General features: G+C 43.5%; 1 long non-coding RNA gene across 1 annotated transcript in view; it reads left to right on the top strand.

Annotated features, from left to right (window-relative positions):
- Positions 1–19,133, top strand: part of LOC143268287 (uncharacterized) — a 32,138-nt gene extending 13,005 nt beyond the window's left edge. The window contains exons 2-4 of the long non-coding RNA XR_013044024.1: positions 10,033–10,192; positions 13,723–13,845; positions 18,995–19,133. This is a non-coding gene — a long non-coding RNA (uncharacterized LOC143268287). The remainder of the gene's footprint in view (positions 1–10,032; positions 10,193–13,722; positions 13,846–18,994) is intronic.
- The last annotated feature ends 1,229 nt before the right edge of the window (positions 19,134–20,362 follow it).

Raw genomic sequence — 20,362 nt, 5'->3', positions numbered from 1 at the left:
CTGATTTGTAACCTGCCTTTCCTTGTTTGTTGGCATCTGTATAAAATGTACGAACTCCAGATATGGGTTTTTGCCGTACAATTCGAGGCAAGATCCAATCAGCTCTCTTTATAAAATCAATTCTGTTGCTTTTGGGATATTTGCTGTTAATTTCTCCCAAAAAATTACTGCAAGCTCTTTGCCAAGGTTCACTTTCTGTCCATAATTTTTCAATGTCCTCCTTAGTTAAAGGTACGACAATTTCTGCTGGGTCTATTCCTGCTAATTGACGAAGTCTCAATTTTCCTTTCCAAATCAAGTCAGAGATTTTTTCCCCATAAGTTTTTAATTTTTTATTTGGTTTATTTGGTAAAAATATCCATTCCAATATAATATCTTCCCTCTGCATTAATATTCCAGTAGGGGAATGCCTAGAAGGTAAAATAACCAAAATGCAATCCAGCTTTGGATCAATACGATCCACGTGCCCTTCATGTACTTTCTTTTCTACCAAGGCCAATTCTTTCTCAGCTTCAGGTGATAATTCTCTTGGACTATTTAAGTCCTTGTCACCTTCTAAGGTTTTGAACAAATTAGTCAGTTCATCATTTTTTACCCCAACAATAGTTCGTAGATGAGAAATATCTCCAAATAATCTTTGAAAGTCATTAAGAGTCTGTAGTCTATCTCTCCTAATTTGCACCTTTTGGGGTCTAATTTTTTGTAGCTCTATTTTATATCCTAAATAATTAATAGAATCTCCTCTTTGTATTTTTTCAGGAGCAATTTGTAATCCCCAGCAAGGCAAAATTTTCTTTACTTCTTCAAACATTCTTTCTAAAGTATCTGCATTTGAGTCAGCTAGTAAAATATCATCCATATAATGATAAATTATAGATTTAGGAAATTTTTTACGTATCACTTCCAATGGCTGTTGTACAAAATATTGGCACAGAGTTGGGCTATTTAACATTCCCTGTGGGAGGACCCTCCATTGAAATCTTTTAACCGGTTGAGAATTATTATAAGTAGGCACTGTGAAAGCAAATCTTTCTCTGTCTTTTTCTTGTAAGGGTATTGAAAAGAAACAGTCTTTTAAATCAATAACTATGAGAGGCCATCCTTTTGGTAACAGAGTAGGCAAAGGAATTCCAGATTGTAGAGAGCCCATCGGCTGAATTACTTTGTTAATTGCTCTAAGGTCTGTTACCATTCTCCATTTACCAGATTTCTTTTTAATAACAAATACAGGAGAATTCCAAGGGCTGGTTGACTGTTCAATATGCTGAGCATTTAACTGTTCTTCTACCAGCTCTTCTAAAGCCTGGAGTTTCTCTGTTGTTAAAGGCCATTGCTGAACCCATACAGGCTTGTCTGTTAACCATTTTAAAGGTAGAGCTGTTGGTATTTTTGGAGGATTATCAGTTGTTGTGCCCTGTTCCTGTATAATATGGATGGCTGGTGACCACTCAAAATAATGCCTTCTAATATTTCTCTCAGAAACATGTGCTAGTTTATGATTTGTTTCTGAGATTGGAGGGATTTTAATCTGAGTATTCCATTGTTGCAACAAGTCTCGACCCCACAGGTTCATAGCTATGTTAGCGACATATGGTTTTAATTTTCCTCTCTGTCCTTCTGGACCTATACATTCCAGCCATCTTGCACTCTGTTTCACTCCAGATAATGTCCCAATTCCTAACAGTTGAACGTTTACCTCCTGAAGAGGCCAAGCTGGATGCCAAAATTCTGGTGCAATTATGGTAATGTCCGCACCTGTGTCTACCAGACCAGACAACAAAACACCATTTATTTTTATCGTTAATTTTGGTCTCTGTTCATTAATAGAAGTTTGCCAAAAAATTTTCTTTATGTTTTCTCCTGAATTTTCTATTCTCTCTTTTTCATCATCCTGACCAGCATGATTTATTCCAATAGTCATTTGGTTATTTAATCGCTCAGAGCAGGGATTTCCTCTACAGCTGCAGGAAAGGTTTGAACTGGTTTTGCTATGGGGGCCTGCATGAGGCCCCTCCGGGAGTTTCCCGGAAACTGAGGCAAAGGATTACCCTGTCTGTCCTTTGTTGATCTACATTCATTGGTCCAGTGTTTTCCCTTACCACACCTTCTGCATACTCCAGAAGGAAGGGGCATTCTGTTGCCATTGTTCCTTGAAGAAACATTGCTTCTAGGAATGACCTGTTTACAGTCCCTTTTAAAATGTCCTTGCTTTCCACACCCAAAACATCTAACACTCCTCAAACCTTTTGAAATTACTTCTCCTACCCACGTATCATGCTCATCAACCTCAACATTAATTGTTTCTCTAATCCAATCTTCCAAAGGTGCAGATCTTGCCCTTAATGGCCTGATTATTCTTTTGCATGCTGCATTCGCATTCTCAAATGCCAAAGCTTCAATTATTGCCTTACTAGCTTCTGATCCTGAGACCATTCTGTTTACTGCTGAAGCCAGTCTTTCTAAAAAATCTGTGAAAGATTCTTTTGGGCCTTGCATAACCTTTGTGAATGACTCAGGTTTTTTTCCTGGTTCATCAACTCTGTCCCATGCATTCAAGGCTGCCATTCGACATAAAATTACGGTTTGAACATCATATAAACATTGTGTTTGTATTGAAGCATATTGGCCTTCTCCAATAAGCTGATCCTGACAAACTTGTATTCCTTTATCCCTCCATTGTGTTTCTACGTTTCTAGCTTCATCCTTAAACCACGTTAGAAATTGAAGTCTCTGGCTGGGTTCTAGAACAGCTTGTGCAAGGTCCCGCCAGTCCTGTGGTATAATCCTATTATATGTTGACCAAGAGTTTAACATTTGCTTTACATATGGGGAATGCATGCCATAAGATACTATTGCCTCCTTAAACCTTTTAAAATCCATCAGTTCAATTGGAGCCCAGATATTTTGTGTAGCCATTTGATCAGGCATCTGCTGTACGGTTACAGGATAAATTAAGGATGACTGTGTGAAAACAGGCTTTCTTTCTGTAACCTTATGATCCAAACTTGAACCAACTTCACTGTTAAAATTAACAGGTTTTTCTAAAGCTGTTATCCTGGCACTTAAATCGACTATCTTTTTAAATAGTAAAATGAGAATAAGCATGGTGATAAACTGCATAATTCGATCAACATTAATCTTCTCATATAATTGTTCCATTGTCAGACTGCCTAAAATTTCAAAAACCCAATTTTCTTCCAATGTACACAGAAAACCCATTTTTTCCTTTATGACTTACCAAATCTGCGTAGAACAGTAGAAATCCGAGCGAATTTCAAAAGAGCCACCTAGTGTCCTAGGTGTGAATCCAGAGAGAGAGAGAGAGACAGAAACAGAGAGACAGAGAGAAAGCAAGAGAGAAAGCAAAAGCGAAAGCGAAAGTGAAAGTGAAAGCAAAGGGGTAGCCGGCTAAAGCTTAAAGCCAGCCACTTGTTCCCTCTTGAGCCGAGTCAAGGCTTGGCTTTACAGGCAGGGGCCCTGTTTAGCAGGGCAGGCCTGAGCTGTTTGTAGCACTGGCTTTAAGCAAGCAGCTCACAGTCCAGCCTGAGCCCAAGCAGACCTGGGCCGGGGCTAGGGAGCCGGCTGCTCCGGCTAGGGAGCCGGCCCCAAGCAGTTTTTAATGGATTCTTGTCATGTTGGGCGCCAGAAGTAGATGTAACCAATCGTCTTTTTAAAATAAGAAACACAGAGCCAATGTAAAAAAGAAAGCCGAGAGGTCAGAGCTCAGAGATAAAATCTTACCTCCTGCAGTGCTCCTAGCTTCCCCGAGAGAGGGAGGTACTTCCTGTGTCCCTGTTTAAATAATCTTTCTGTTCTGCCTTCTCATTGGTTGTAAACCCAACCACATGACTGCCTCATCACTGCCTGTAAGTACCGCCCTCCAGGTCTTAAAGGCGTATGTCTCCAATACTGGCTGTATCCATGAACACACAGAAATCTACCTAGCTCTTCTAACCACCACGCTCTTACTATGGCTCTAATAGCTCTGACCCCAGGGCAACTTTATTTATTAACATAAAATTAAAATAACATTTCAGTACAAATAAAATATCACCACACCTTAAGACATCAGGGCATGGAAAATTCCAAAGCTTCCTCTTAGCCACCTGCCAGAGAAGACATCTCTTGGCTTCTATCTTTGTTTCAGTGATTTTTTTCCCCCCTACAGCATTTATACCTTTTGGAACATCTGAAATATGGTCTTCCCAGCAGATTTGCTTATCCCTTCTTCTTTTGGGAAAATACCAAAATAACAAGTTATTCATACTGTAACTGCAAAATTGACCAACCTGATGGTGATAAGGCAATACATTCTCAACCAGGCAATGGGTGAGTGATTTGGCCCCATGTGGACCACTGGCAACATCTGGAGACAGTTTTGGCTTTCATGACTTAAGCGTGGTGGGTGAGCCCTGGTGTTTCAAGTATGGAGTGGAGAAGGTCGGAGAGGCTCCAAACATCCTGCAGTGCCCAGCACGACCTCACAGACCAAAGAATTATCTGACAGAAATACCAAGAGTGTGGAAGGAGGAATGCAAGCTTGAGGCCAGACTGAGCTACACCAGGGAACCACGGCATTCAACCAAGCAAACCAGCCTACATCACCAGAACAGAGACAGACCACATCTTCCTTCTCAGTCCCACTATCAGAAACGTGGTCTCGCCTGGGTGTCTAGGTCAGACTAAGCTGCAGCATGCACACGGTCAGCCCTGAGCGTGTTGGAATGCAAATTCTGCAGGTGTGAGTGGAGCTTGAAATCTTGACCTTTCTAACAAGCTCTCAGGTGAGGCCAGACAGGACTGCCAGTTTATGGTTGTACTTTGAGCAGCAGCGGCTTGAAAGAGTAAGTTTCTTTATTATGAAGTAAGGAATCTAAGCACACAAATGTAACAATTGGCCCAGTTACAGTCTCCTTGGTGTCTTGAACTGGGGAAAATTAGCCTTCGGAATTCTGCAAACATCCTAATTCACAGGACACAGTACCAGACCAGAATGCTGATGCTCCCTGTCAGTGCAGAGACGCGGGTAAGAGGGGGTGCTTACTGAGGGTAGACTTACACGGAAGTGCATCACGAAGAATGAAGGAAAGAAGGTGAAGCGTCCTTTTGGAGGGAGAGCGGGTGACAGGCCCTGCCTGGGAAGCCACACTCCTGTGAACACAGTACAGGAATGTGGACCTAGAAACAGAAGCGGGATGGGGCTTTGGGACGATGACATAGAGCCTCTTCAGGAAACAAGAGTGGGTCTTCTCTGGGGTACCAGGCACCCTGTAGTGGGGGACAATGTTCAGACCCAGTTGTGGGGATCTGACTTCTCGTCACTCAGAGCCCGCAGGTTTCCACAGAGTCTGTCTATTGACGTGGAGCCAGCTAGGAACAAAGGGCAACCTTGGTCTTCACACCCTCTCCCTGTAATTTTCTTTAACCCAGAAGTTACTTCTGAGAAGCAGGAAGGGAAAATGACCTCAATCCCGTGTTGAGGGTAAAATGATCAGAAATTCAGTTTTGTGCTATTTTTGTCGTTTGTTTTCGTGAGACCGTAACCCAAGAAGCCCGGAGTTCACAAGTAGCCCAGGCTGACCTTGAACTTGCCACAATCCTTCTGCCTTAGTCTTGAGCGCTGAGGTTGCAGGTGTGAGCCTTCACACCCAGTTTTATTTGCCATTCTAGGATCTAGCGGCAACCCGGACTAAAAATGGTTCAGACGGTTTCCACATCACCATTTAGGCAGGTTACATTTATAGCCAGGGAAAAGGAAGTAACGGAACGGAAGTGAGCCGGTTGACTAAAGCTCCTGTCTTTCTTATTTGAATACGGCTTGAACAAGGGGCCACTACCCAGCAGACCGAGGTGCAGTTAAAGGAACAGGTTAGTTTATATCTCGAGTCAGGTCCCAGGTGTGGAGAAGCCGTTAGGTGAGCAGTGTGTAGACAGCTTTCAATAGACCCAGTTGTTTAGCAGCCCCTGCCCGGGTCAATCTGGGATGGATACCACCGCATCATTGTGTGTAGACTTACTTGGTTAAAGATCCCTTAGGAAAGCCGGGCAGCAGTGAGTTTTATAAGGTATGAAAAGACAAACAAAACTAGTCAGCCCTGGGCTATTTTTTTTTTCAAATGATTTAAAGCAAAGGGAACTTACTGATAACACTGACTCACATAGCCTGAAACTTCCCGTCTTCAGGGGAAAAACAGGTCTGTTTGGCGTGTTTCTGTTGGGTCAAGCAGCATTCAGCACACATGACTCCCTTTTGATTTGTTCTGGTTTCTGGGTCTAAGGGCAAGGACTCAGTCTAAAACAAAGGCCTCCCATACATTTTAGCACCTGGCTGCCCCTTGCAGCTGTGGGTGTGAGCATAGGATTTTGTGAGAGTCTCTCTGGGGGTGAAGGGGTGGCATTCTCCGTCCAGCTCAGCAGAGGTCGGAACAGAAGCCACACCCAGGGCCAGCACACACACTGGAGAATCCACACCCCTGCAATGAGAGTGCATTTGAAGGAGCAATGAACAATCATTGTTTCCTTTATACTTGTTTTTGTCTCTCTTCATTTCTAAGAAATGCAACTTCATTGCTTTCAAGGACAAATGACAACTTGAGCCCAGCTAATAATCGCAGGGGCTTCTTGCCGAAATGAAGAATCTGTTTTAGGCTGTCGTATAGCCGAAAATGATTTATAGTTAGCACAATTAGTCATGGGTAAAAGAATAGTTCTGTGGTGCACGGAAATAGCCTCTATCTAGTGGGAGCATCTCGTTGCTCCACAGCCACCCCAGCGCTTGCTCAAGCACTTGATCACCCCACACACACACCTTCCAGATAATCCTTACCTCATTGCTTTGAGATCAGCGAAATACAAGGTGATGGATTTTCTCATGTTGCTACACACACTTAACTAATGACCAGTGTGTCAGAGCAAAGAGAATTTTCCCCTTGCCCCCTGAAGATTCCTCCATTGAGTCTGACAGCAGACAAGAGAAAATCATACGACTTCATTATGTTCACACACATGAGACTCACCAAAATATGAGACTTGAAGAAGGGCCAGATGGTTGAGATTTATGTACCATCCTAAGCTGCAGAGGCTTGGGAATCTCTGGGGTGGGATGTGAAAACAGGTTAAGAGAGAATGAGAGAGGAAACCAGGGTAGACCGCATCTCTCAGAAATCAGCCCTGGAAGGGTAAGTTAAGAGCTGTATGTGTTGGGCCTGGAGAGATACCTCAGTGGGTAAGCATGCTTGCTGCTCTTCCAGGCAACCTGGGTTCAGTTCCCAGCTCCCCTGTTGGGCAGCTCACAGCCTCCTATAACTCGAGCTGCAGAGCATCTGAAGGACCCCATCTTCAGGCTTCTGCTGGCATGCACACAGATGCAAATTAAATCTTTTTTTTGTAAAGGCTGTACATCTTGGTGTCCCAGTATTGAACCAAACTCATCAAATAACTTATAAAGGTAATAGATGTACCGGCTGTCAGCCTCAGAGGTTCCTGCTCACCATCATCTGCTCCTCCCAGGACAGAGGTTCCTGCTCACCATCATCTGCTCCTCCCAGGACAGAGGTTCCTGCTCACCATCATCTGCTCCTCCCAGGACAGAGGCTCCTGCTCACCATCATCTGCTCTTCCCAGGACAGCAGATAAAGCAGGACAAACTCGATCACTTTACAGAAGGAGAGTGTGAAAGAGCAAAACTGAGAGCGAGAGCGAGAGCGAGAGCGAGAGCGAGAGCGAGAGCGAGAGCGAGAGCGAGAGAGAGAGAGAGAGAGAGAGAGAGAGAGAGAGAGAGAGAGAACAATATTTCATGAGGGCAGGACCAAATCACTCCAATAGTCCAAGTCTGGGCCCCACTTAAGGATCCCACCTCCTGTCAATAGCTCCACCCTGGGAAACAAGCCTTTGCTAACATCAAAATCTAAACTATAGTAACGTGCAAACGTCAAGGCAGACACTGGTACCTCGGTTCCTTTCTTCAGTTAGGGGTTGATCCTGGGAAGGGGTTCCTGACAGTGGCTTTCCACAGTAGGTACCTGCTTACAAAAGCCATACTTCCAGATGCCACGCTCTGAGCCCCAACGCCAGCCTTTTCCAGCCTGAATACCAGAAAAGTATGGCAGAAATATAGATCAACATACGTGTGTTTTTTTTTAGTGTCGGAACTTATTGAATAGCAATAAGTTCATAATGTACGGTGGCTTCGCTGGCAGCAATCTACCAGCCAGTCCTGCTTTTCTGACGGCCTGGCTGCTGCAAACACAGCCTTGTTTGTTTTATTTCAATCCTCAGTTTCTAATATTAACTTTCAGGTAATACATGACACAGTAAATATATCTTCATATATGTGTGTGTAGGTTACCAAATGTCTGTAAAGGCTCAAGGAGGCTGCAGCAGAATTCAGTGAGTTTCAAAGAGACTTGAAAGGCTGAGAATCTCCATTAAGAGGAAGACACAGAACCCAGGCTGCAGGAGCCAGGCAGCTGGATTTAGGCTGCTGGAGTCACAAAGTCAAAGTCAGGTTGAGCTGCAGGAGGTAATGGAAATGGAAGCTGCAGAGAGAAGGGCAAGGCCAGGTCCAAGTGAACAAATGGGTGGACATGTCGATGGCAGATCCCAAAAGACAAGTGGATGGATGGTCAACAGTTTGACTAGGCCACATCAACAACAAGGACCAAACCAAGCCGAAGCCTCTGGGACAGCCCAGAGTTTTCTGGGGGAGGTCAGCTCCCACCCTTTGAAGGGTTCTTATGAGAGAGGGATAAGAAAATATTAGAAAGAGAGACCTAGTGGTTGAGAAGACAGAAACACAGGATAGCTTCAGGAGGGCCTGGATCGCTACCCAATGGCCTTTTCCATTTATTCAAAAGTACTTTTTAAAACAATGCCAAGGGCGGGGCAAAAGACCTCCCCCTTGCAAGATCAAAACACACCGCACAGCCAAGTGTAGACCCTTCCAAACACCTGGTAAACACGTCCACGGTCAAATCATCTCCTTATGCAGCCCTGCTGGGTAAAGCAAGCTCAGATTCTCTGACCCTGAGTAATTTGGACCTCCACAGTTTTTTTTAATCTGTCAGTCCCTTGATGCTCATATCAATTGGTCAGATGACAAGCTGGTGAAAGTGTCACCAACACAGTGTTAGGTCTTTTCCTTTTTATAGGGTCCAGGGGAGGGAGTTGCTCCCCTTCCTCAGTCTGGCATGTTCAAGTTCGCAAGCCGGTTTTCCTGATATGATTTTAGTGAGACCATGTGTTCGTATAGTCCCAATTTATTCTGACAAATTTAGAGGGTGGCACTCTTCCTACTTTCAGGAACAAACTTATTTATTGGTTTGTGCCTTGTGGATGGTTCCAGGCAGATGGTATCATTTACATGTCTATCAAGGTACTCAGGCATCCTCCATCTTCAAAATGGAGTCAAGTACTGCTCATAAAATGGAGTCTTTCAGGAAAGGTGAGGGGAAAAAAAAGTCTTACACAATGCAGAGAAACTTTGGGCATACCACAATCTCAACATAGAATGGATTTAGCAAGGTTACTAAGTCTACATTGGTGAGGTTGTGTCTGTTCACAGTGTGGCTAAAAAGGACACCAAGAAAAGAAATCATGAGATTTTATATATATAATTATATATATATATATAATTTCAATAATTTACCAGCTTAAATATGCAAAATCATTTTTATTTGGGCACATCCAGGAAGAGAAGTAGCTGGATCTTTGGAGCTATAATAGGTAAGTGTGTTTATACTGATGAGGATGTGTAATGTTATGAAATATACATCGAGGGGTTCATCCACAACTCCTTTCAAGAGACTAGAGCAATAAGAATATCTTTTGTCCTTAGTTCCTGGAGCAGAGAGCCAAAGAGGTGAGAGGCGGTCTTTATTTACAAAGAACCTATTTCAGCTACACCTGAGTTCACGTTAATGAGGCTATTTATGTAAAGCCCCTAGATAGCCATGGGATTGGGGTCTGCCTGGTTGCCAGGGCAACCAACTATGTGCTCAGAGGGTTGAAACCCTTTATCCCTCTCTCCCCAAGCTGCCTTGATGGACAGAAGCTCAAGATGGACACCAGCGGCCAACGGTTTGATCAACCATAGCTGTGTGATAGGCCTCTGCAAGCACCACAAAGCTGGGCTTGGCAAGCTGCAGAAGGGCACAGTGTCTGCAGTGTCGTGTCCCCAGTCGAGAGCACAGAGGTGATGCATCTCTCCCCGCGCACACCACCTTATGCATTTCTTCCTGCCCTTCACATAGGCTTAGAAACACATACAGGTATTTTCCGACTTCTGTGAGCTGTCCCAGCAAATTCATCCAACACAGTGGGGGTGTATCTGGAGTTCCAATTCACAGGCAACTGGCAGCAACAGGGGGTACCCTAGTGCTTGCGACTGGCCCACTCAGAAAGGGAGCTTTCTTCTGGGACCAAAGCTGTGACTGACGGGATCCAACGCTCTCCACAGTTAAGCAGTACAGAATTGACTTCAGTAGGAGACATAACTGCTGTGATTCTAGAGGCATCCATTTGAGGAGTGTAGGGATGTTGAGAAAACCGCCACTCACATTTAGTCACAGATGCATTTTGTTTTGTGAGAGTAGTGAGTGAAAAACAGATTGTTTCCTGCTCAGGGAGACGGGAAACTCCACCTTCTGTTGAACAGCTCCTGAGCCTGCTGGCACTGGGAAGAAGGGTACAGTCCATTTAGATTAGAGAACTGTGTTCCATGATGAGGCCTTGGGGTGCTGAGCGCTTTAACCTGAAGGACCCGAAAAAGCTCAGAAGCAGGTAGGTCACCTTACCCTTCTCCCGGCTTCTTGCCTGAAGCAGATCATAAAAGAATCTCTCCTGGCTGTAGATCATAAGACTCACTGTTAGAGGGGTCTCGCCCTGTACCCAGAGGCCAAGAATTGTACACGCAGACCTTGCTGACAGTTCTTGAAGTGTGAGACTCATCGCCTCGTGCCTTGTTCTCCCCCCAGTCACCTCTGCATGACTGTCCCTAAAAACACATTGTTTTCCTGGGCTCTTCTCATGACAGATAGAACTTCTATTAAAATTCATCATCTTTTTTTAAATTGCTAATCCATCTTTTATTATATGAATTTCAGCCATGAATCTTGAAATAGGTTAAGTTTTTTTTTCCCCATTCAGGCATTTATTCTGGAGTTACAGATCAGACATTCACCAAAATAGGGTGGGCAGGTGTTTCTATTCTTCTCTTTTTAGTCAGTTGTCAGAATTTCAAGTCAGGAGCTTGTCCCTAACTTCCAGAGTTATAAGAACTGGACAGATCTGGCTGGCTGGGGCCAGCACTCTAGACATCGTGGCCAGGTTTCCAAGCACAACTACCCCATGGACAGCTCTGGCCTCCATCAGGGATGGTTCAAACACCCTGTAGTCTCCGGCAGAATGTGGCTAGATTAGTTTATCAAAAGTTATCTTTGTGCTTTTTGATTTTTGGTAGGGTTATCCAGAAAATGAGATCATTCTGGTACCCACATTCCTATCAAAATTAAAACTAGACCAAGACTTCCCAGGCAGAGCATGGAGAGTTGCGTTTTCTTAGGAAGTAAGGTGCATGGATGCTGTGGGATGGGCTCCTGCAGGTACCCAAATGCAAGGCTTCGTAGTTCCCTTGTATCAAATGGCATGGTCTTTCATACAACATCCTCCTGTGTACTTGAGTCATCTCTGGACTTAGAATAGTAGAACGATGCAAGTGCCATCCAAATTCTTGTTCTACTGCATTCTTTAGAGATAACAAACAGGGAAACTGTCCATTTGGCACAGATGCAGACTTTTTCATGTTCCCGATCTCTGACTGAGTACATCTGTAGATGCAGAATTTGCAGGCACAAAGTCCACACAGAATACTTAACCTACCCACTGATGTCTGTAAATAAAAAAAAACCATATGACTCTTTAACCTACTTTACTCATTTGCAGTCACTGGTTGACTCCCACAGATATCAGGTTTTCAGTCCTTGGTGCAACCTGCAACCCAATACAAGAAAATGTTTCCCAAATTCAAAACACCTGATTGACCAGTCAATCAAATACAAACAGGGGTGTCACCTGGCACATGAATCTAACAACAAACAAATCCTGATCCAATGGCTTTGAGACAACTGTGCAGTGTAGACATAGATTGAGGTCTAGGTGGCATTAAAGGATGACTGCCTTAATAATAATCTTATTAAGTGTGATAATAAGGTTCATGTGACATGTTACAAATGTTCCTATGTCGAGTACACTTGTTGAAATGTTTAGAGATGAAAAAGATTTGATTCCTGGAATTTGTTGCAAGATAGTCAGAAGAAAGTATAATTTTGAAACTTTTCCGTAATACATAGATTAAGAAGCAGTGTGCACCCCACGTCAAGAACCCATGATCCCCTTTCTTTTCCTGCAAAGTAAAGTTCCTGGTACAGTTTGCTTCTTGATGTGCTGGTTGCTCCTCGGTATTGCCCACAGCATGATGAACTAGCCCTTTTGTTCTATAATACTTCCTGTCAGTAGCATGGTCTATTCAATTACTTAGGTTAGCTGGGTGGCAATTTATTTTGAAGTTTTGTTTTAAAATTGTGTGTTTGGGAATGACATGTTTCTTTCTATTTTAGTACTAGGCACATTAAATTTTAACCTGAGACCAGTTTTAAAAAGGACCTTTGTTTTAAGATGAGCTATAGGGTTGTTGTAGAGGTATTGGGTCTTCACCTGGGAAGGTCAGCATAGGCAGGGGAGACCTGGCTGTCATGGGCATACTCCTGAAGGAGCCACAGGTCCTGAAAGTGTCACCCTGGGACACCTTTGCTCTTCTCAGAATTGTAGAGCAAAGGCTCATTTGGTAATGTGGCTTAATCAGGACTCCACTCCTCAAGGGACACAGAGGAGGACTCAGATTTTTCCAATACAGTCATTTCTTTTCTTCCCTTTCCTTTTCTTTCTTTCTTTTCCTTCCCTCTCTCCCTCCCTTATTCTCTCTCTCCCTTTCTTCCCTCCCTTCCTTTCTTCCTTGTTTGCTTGCTTGACACAGGTTCAATGTAGCCCAGGCTGTCCTAGAACTCACTATGTAGCCCAGGCTGTCCTGGAACTCACAGAGTTCCTTTCTAGTGCTTGGAGTAAGAGGCATTCACCTCTACACCTGGCAAATATAGTCATATTTCCATCTGCTTAACTCCAGAAAAGCTTTCTTGAAATTTTTTTGTATGAACGAACATCTATGAACGATCCCTTTCCATGTCCACAATTCTTCTTCTCTGTTCCCACATCTGACTCAGTTCTCTTCCTAAGAGGCATGTGTGTCCAGTGGTCTTTGTATTGACCAGCTCAAGACTAAAGAAAAAGTGCTTTAACCAGTTGTCTCTGCTCTTTCTATCCCAGAGAGAGTGAGAGTTAACACACACACACACACACACACACACACACACACACACACACACACCAAGCTACAGAGCCTTTCATGACACTGGGGCCATATGATCAGCCATGGTCTGAAATTCCTTATTATACAATTTTCCTCAGTCCCCCGGGAGAGCTGTGAAGGGCTCTTGGCCGTGGCCCATGGGTTTCAGGAAGAGTTACCATTTGTACCACAGGCACAGACTAGGTGAATGCAAAGGGTGGTAGAGTACAGTACAGTACTGGATAGAAGTCCCAGGCTGATGCTTCCAACTTGTGTGAGCCTGGACTAAGTCTCTTCACACCCCTTCCTCTCCTTCCTTGTAGGGACATGAGTGGGGGACTGCATTAGGTACTTCTGCATCGCTGCAATCAAAATCCCCGATAGACACAAGGGAAGAAACATCTGTGTGGGTGCACGGTTTCAGAGGAGTCTGCCTGTCATAGTTGGTAAGGCACAGGGGAGCCGCTTGTCTGTGGAGGTGGGAATGTAAAGTGCCAACTAGGAATCTGGGAAAGCGCTTTTCTGGAATTAATCAGATTGAAACATGACTGTATTTGCCAGGTGTAGAGGTGAATGCCTCTCCCTCCAAGCACTAGAAAGGAACTCTGTGAGTCCCAGGACAGCCTGGGCTACATAGTGAGTTCCAGGACAGCCTGCGCACACCTAAAGGCTCCTCTTCCCCACTGCAAGGCTCGTCGGATTTTCTGCCCACTTTTGAGCCTCTGCCATCATGCAAGTGGTGGTGGCTGGCTCCCTTGCAAACTCTGACTAAACAGTCTTGTTTGTTCTCATTTAATTGGTTTTCATTTACTTTTACTTGGACCTAATGTTTTTTAATTGCTACCAAAATTTACATTTGCTCCACAAATATTTACTGAGAAGCTAATTGATACTACTGTGTTCGATGCCAGAGATCTAGGTTGAGTTTCCAGACTAGTAAGGGAGAGTATCATTAGTCAAATAATTCCACCAACAGATAGACTATCTCAACTATCAGGAGAAGCAGTGTGCCATGCTATGAGAACCTAAAGTTCTTGGCCCAGACAGGGAGGCTGGAGCCAATTTCTTTGAAGAATTAACCATTACCCTGAGATTTGGAGAATGACCAGGGAAAAGAGAAGAAAGAATATGAAGACCCAAGCCAAGTCATGTTTGGACAAAAGCATGGACAACACCAAAGCCCTGAGAAAGGTGAGCCTGGTTGGAGTCCACAGAACTCAGAGACAATGCCAGGGGACGTCTGATTGAGAGAGAGAGGTACACCAGGTCACATTGGGTCTCATGGGCATTGCTAAGGACTTTTGTCTCGATCCAAAGACAACAGCAGTATGAGTAGCCAACAATGACTGAGACTGTGTCAGCATGCTTCTGATGGCTTCATGGACAAATGTTACAGTTCATTATTATTGAAATCTGTTATTTATTACAAGTTTTTGAAAACTAGTTAGAGATGGATAAGCTTTGTGGATATGGAAGAAAACAGATAAGTATAAATTTTAGTAGATATAAAACAGAGGACTTGGGGCCAGGGAAATGGTTCAGTAGGGAAAGTTCTTGCTGAGGAAGTTTGAGGACCTGAGTTAGGCTCTCCAAACACCCAAGCGTTCTGGTTTGCTTCCTGTTGCCGTGACAAACACCGTGATAAAAAGCAGCTTGGTAAGGAATGGACTTACTTCATCTTACAGCTTACCTTCTAGCATGAAGGGAAATCAGGCAGGGTAAGAAATCAGGGCAGGAACCTAGAAGCTAGCACTGAAGCAGGAGCCGTAGAGGAAGGTTGCTGAACTGGCTTTCTTATATAACTCAGGCTCACCTGCCCAGTGGTGGTACCTCCCCAGTGGCATGGGTGCCTCCCACATCCATCATTAATCAAGAACTAAGCAACTAACCAACAGGCCGATCTCATGGAGGCATTTTCTCAATTGAGGTGACTCTAGTGTGTGTCAGGTTGACAAAAACAAACAAACAAACAAACAAAAAAAAACAAAAAAACTAACCAACATACCAAATAAGTGTTGTGTTGGTGTGTTGGTCTGCCTATAATCCCATGGGATATCTGGAGTAAGTTGGCTAGCTAGACCAGCTGAATTAGTGAGCTCTGGGTTCAAGTGAACCCTGCCTCAATAAACAACATGGAAAATGATTGACACCAGTCATCAACCTGTGACCACACACGTGCAAGAGCACCTAAATGTGCACCCTAGAAACAGGTGCACCCACATATATGTGAGCACACACACATGAGGTGGTTGTGGGCAGAATGGTCTCCTCAGTGATATCCACATTCAGATTTCTAGACCCCATGTGTCACCTTACAAGGGCTTTGGAGATGTGATTAAGCTTGGAATCTTAAAGCTTGAAAACCCCCAGGTTCTTCAAATGGGCCTTACACAATCATCTAAGATCTTCAGAGCAGAGATATGTGCCTAAACATGAGGCCAAAGCAAAAGCCACCTAAGAAAGTGTTAATCCCAAAGACTAGAGGAGAAAGACCACTGACCCAAATCATCAAGGCCAAATTAATTAAAGCAAACAATTAATTAAAGCAAACTTTTAAAATTCATGTACATGGGCTGCCTGCCTCCTCCTAAGGCTGGGCTTGAATGGTCAGTATTGAATGAGAGGAGGACATGGTTTTTATAGCTGGGGGGGGGAGGGGGAGGAATAGGCAGATTGGAGGAGCAGACCATAACAGGTACTTAAAGCACAATAATAACAATGGAGGGTCATGACAAGGTAGTCATAGGGGTCATGTAACTTTTTAAACAAAGGCATGATTGCCATCCCAGGAACAGGCAGTACAGAATTAAGGTTACAGGTGGGCCATAGCCCAATCCTTGAAAAACAGAGGTTTAATCATAAACAGGAATGAACTTAGTTTGTCTTTCCCGTAAGATGGTTTTTAAGTGTAGTTTGGAGGCAGGCTGGTCCTTCAAAAGAACAGGTTAACTGGATTGAAAGATTAAAACAGAACTCTATTCTGAAAACTAAGAGATACTGAGAGAAGATATTTTTAAATCATAAACCCAATAAGGGTCTCCTTTGTTAATATATTGAAAAACTCTTAACAGTGGTAAAAACTAAAAATCTAGTTAAGAGTGAGAGGCAAAAGCCTAGAGTGGATTTGTTCTAAAGAAGACAGAGAATAAACATAGGAAAAGATGGTCAGTGTTCTAGGTGCTGTGGAACTGTAAATTAAAACCATGATAACATACCATTGTACTACCACAGAGAGATGCCCCTAGAATAAGAATACAATGCCCACATTCCCAAAGAGGTGGTGTGGGGTGGGTGGTTTTTTGGTCTTTTAATGGGTTTTGGGTCTGGGATAATTTTCATTGTTTAGGGGGGTTGGTTACAAGTTGTTGTCAAGGGATAGGAAAAAGGCTAAGCAAAGGAGATTAGATTTAAGGTTCTTGTTTAAAAAAAAAAGAAAGAAAAGAAGAAAAAGACAATTACTAGTTTTAAATATTTTACATTGGATTGGATTGGATTGTTTTATATTGTATACAAATCTGAAATTGATATTGTTAGAAAATGCTATATGTATATTTCTAATTGTATTTATACCATCCATTTAACAATGTAATGCAATTTTACAATAAGACAGATTCAGATGGAACAAGACTTTAAATGCTTTACAATGTGTGTAAAAATGTATGTAGGCTTGGAAGAGAGAGAAAAAGGAATATATATAGTTATATAAAGAAGTAGATAGTTTTAAAAAATAAAGTCTTTAAAGAGACAGTAAAATTAATATAAAAATAAGCCATGTAAAGAGGAATATTACACAGAGAATCTGGATTGTGTTGTCTTTGGGATTTTTAACTGCAGAAAAACATTTGATCATAAAAGATGTTGAGTTAAACCAATATGTATATTTTAAAGATTGCTTGACTTCAAAATTTGGATGTAAGGATGTGTTGCTTTGGAAAGGAGACTCTGCTTTTGTTTCCACAGAAAGCCAGAGGTTATGGATTTGTTCCAGATTATGATACATCAGGTTTGACCAGCCAAGACCCCCTGAAAGGTCTCCAATGACACCATGGCCCAGATGATCCAACATCCAGAATCGTTTCAAGGCAACTGGCTCAAACAATACAGCCTCATGGACTATTCCATAATCCTAAAATTTTCTTTGTATCCCCATAAGATATAGCGCCCCCCTCCAGCAGGAAGTAGTAAGAGAAGCTATGCCCAAATTCCCAAATATACCAAGCTGGCTTTAGAGATGGAATTGGCTCACTCCCCCTCTAAACCCAGACATATTGCTTTAAAAAAATGGTTAAGAGATTATGTTCCAAATCAGAAGAGCCCTCTGGTGTGGGACAGAGAAAAACCAATATTTTTATTTAAAACAGGTTAATTATAAATAAAATCTCTTTCTGAAGAAAAAAAAAGGGGAAGTGCTGTGGATATCACTCTATATAAATAAAGCACTGATTGGCCAGTGACAAGGCAGGAAGTATAGGTGGGACAAGGAGAGAGGAGAATTGAGGAAGGAGGAAGGAAAGAGAGACCGCCTGGAGCCGTCGCCAGGACAAGGAAGATGTAAAGTACCAGTAAGCCACGAGCCACGTGGCAAAGTAAAGATTAATAGAAATGGGCTAAATATAAGAGTAAGAGCTAGACAATGATAGGCCTGAGCTAATGACCAAGCAGTTTAAATAATGTAAGAGTCTGTGTGTTTATTTTATAAGTGGGCTCCGGGCCTGGGGGGAGCTGGAGAGAAATTCTCCAGCAACACACATCATTTAAATAAATAAGGAAAACAAGCTTTGATGTGGTGGAGAAATTGGAACCTTCGCACACTGTTGGTAGGAAGACAAACTGAAGCCCCCTCAGTGGAAACAGTTTGACAGCCCCTCAAGAAGTCAAACACGTTCATAAGCATGTATTCAGAACTGTGTGCATCTGTTCACATACAATTCTGTGAAAGTAAGTAGGGGAGAGGTAAGGTGATGAAGACACCTAAGGCTGAGCTGTGGAGATAGGCAGGTGGAAAGTCACCAGGAGGAATGAGAGAAGTCACAGACAAGGAAGTAAGTTGCCCTGGGTCACTAAGCTGGCCAGTGTTCTTAGTCTGATAGTAGAGTCCACTTGAGTGACTTCAAATACATGAAGTTGATTGAAAGCCGTGAACAACTTACAGAGTTGTGGGAAAGGCAAGTCTGTGAGAATCTTCCAGAGGAATGGCCGCTTTTGCTTCCTGGGGAGCGGTGCTCTGGGGCTCCCACTGGCTAGCACTTGGGACCCATCTCCTACTGCAGTGCCTGACAACAAGACATTTGCCTTCGGTGTGCACTCTACCCAGGGTAGCAGTTTCAAGGGATGGTCCTGGACAGGGTGTTGCAGGGGTGAAATTTCATGGGGCTGGGGAGATAATGGAAAATGTCATTTTGAGCCTCCTCCTCTCTGCCAGGAAGGTATGCCAAGAGGGGAATGGAATGAATGCTGATTGAGCCAACCTACAGTATCTTGCAGGGACTGGATGGCCAGTAGGTCAGGGAGGGGGCAGACGACAGCAGTGTCTGTCCAATGGTATGTAGGGAAAGAACCAGACCCGGAAAAACTGAAGGCATCTCTCAAATTTAGTAATCCCAGGGTGGCCAGACAAAGCCGAAATAACACATTCACGGCATCGCAGAGTTTGAAGATGGAATGCACACCAGGAAAGGATGACCGCGAGTGTAAGCGAGCACTCGGAGAAGTTTGCCTGCATCAAGATGGGAGGACGTGGACGTGGCGGGGGGGGGGGGGGGGGGGGGGGGTGCGAGACAAGGGATGAGTGAACGAACAGGGAAGAGCTGCTTCTCCCTCCTTTTCTTTTGAACTTGGATTGTTTGGGTTTCCAGAGAACTGGAAAAGAACCAGTTGAATGTGAAAGGTGAGTGCATAATTCACTGGGGGGATGGGGGGAGGGGCGAGCCACCCACCTTTCCTTTGAGGAAGAGTAGGTGGAAATGAGCGGGGAGAGAGCCAGAGCTCATCCAGCTGGTGAGCTCTATTTTTTTTCCTGTAAAGTGGGACGCTCAGCCATCTGCCAAAAAGGAGGAGGAAGAGGCGTAGGCATCTGAGACCAAAGGGAGGTGCTCTTAGCAGGACTCATCGGAGAGTTCAGGGTGAGGGGACCAGAGAGACAAAATGCGCAAGCTGTGTTAGGTGCTGAGGAAGCTTGATGACACCAAGTGTGGAGGGACCAATGGGAGCTTCCCATTAGCAGAAGAAAGAACACATAATATGTATGTACGTGTATACATATACATGATGTATATATCTCTGTACACACACATATGCATGTAGAAATGTAAATGCATATAGATCTGTCTCTACATTCAGAGATATAAAATATACATATCTATAAATATATCTACATATATAGATATGTACATATGAATATTTAGACATATACATATATGTGTGTCTTGTGTATCTATATACTTTGCCTTTCTTAAGAAGGTTGGGTTATTGTCAGAAAACAAATAAAAAAAATGAGCTAGAAAGTTTATCCTGCAAAACCTACCTGGTTTAGAATACAGAAAAGAAAGGAAACATTGGGCAGATGGGAGAAGGGAGGCAGATGACCTTACAGAGCCCTGTGATGGGGTGACAGGTGAATAGTAGGAGACAAAGTCACGCCCAGAGTACTTCCGCTGACTTAGAGGTGTGCAGGAGTTTTGATTGGCTACTGTATCCTTGGCCATGCAATGCATTCAAAGATAACCCCGGAGAAAGTCCCCAGTGGTAAAGTCATGTTAAGGGCTTTACCACGAAGCCACAAAACTTAAGCTTTGGGGTCCTTCGTCTGCAGACCCTAGAAAGAATCCTAGCAACTTTGGTATTTGTTATATTTTGCAAGTTTAGATCTGCCCACAGTTTCTTGCCAAGGCTTTGAATGGGGACTATAGAAGAGAGAATCTGGAGTTCAAGCGTTCTCAGCAGCACACAGCCTCCATTCCTTTA

The sequence above is a fragment of the Peromyscus maniculatus genome, chromosome 13 (assembly GCF_049852395.1).
Source record: "Peromyscus maniculatus bairdii isolate BWxNUB_F1_BW_parent chromosome 13, HU_Pman_BW_mat_3.1, whole genome shotgun sequence".
Taxonomy (NCBI): Eukaryota; Metazoa; Chordata; class Mammalia; order Rodentia; family Cricetidae; genus Peromyscus; species Peromyscus maniculatus.
This window is presented reverse-complemented; position numbering and strand designations above follow the sequence as displayed.